Raw genomic sequence first — 338 nt, 5'->3', positions numbered from 1 at the left:
GCTCTGCCCCGGGAGGAGGGCGGGGCGGGCACGGGCGGTTCCCGCGCGGGGCTCACGGCGGCTCCGCGTCGCCACGGCAACCCCGGGCGCCCGCCGGCCGGGTGCGCGCTTCGCTGGCAGCGGAAGTCCCGGCTTCTCGCCGCTCCCGCCGGCGGGAGGCGGGGCAGAAAAGAGGGTCGCGGATTGGTCGAGGCGCAGGTCAGTCAAGGCGCGGCGGCGGCGTTCGGTGCCCGCCCCGCTCCACCTCAGGGAGTCGCCCGTTGTCTGGCACGTGAGCCCGCTTCCGCGTCCTGCTGCCGCCGCCGCGGGGGGCGGCCGGGAGCCGGCGGCGGCGCGGG

Source organism: Haliaeetus leucocephalus, unplaced genomic scaffold, assembly GCF_000737465.1.
Source record: "Haliaeetus leucocephalus isolate CR32 unplaced genomic scaffold, Haliaeetus_leucocephalus-4.0 Scaffold1, whole genome shotgun sequence".
NCBI classification, from domain to species: Eukaryota; Metazoa; Chordata; class Aves; order Accipitriformes; family Accipitridae; genus Haliaeetus; species Haliaeetus leucocephalus.
Note: the sequence above shows the minus strand (reverse complement) of the source record.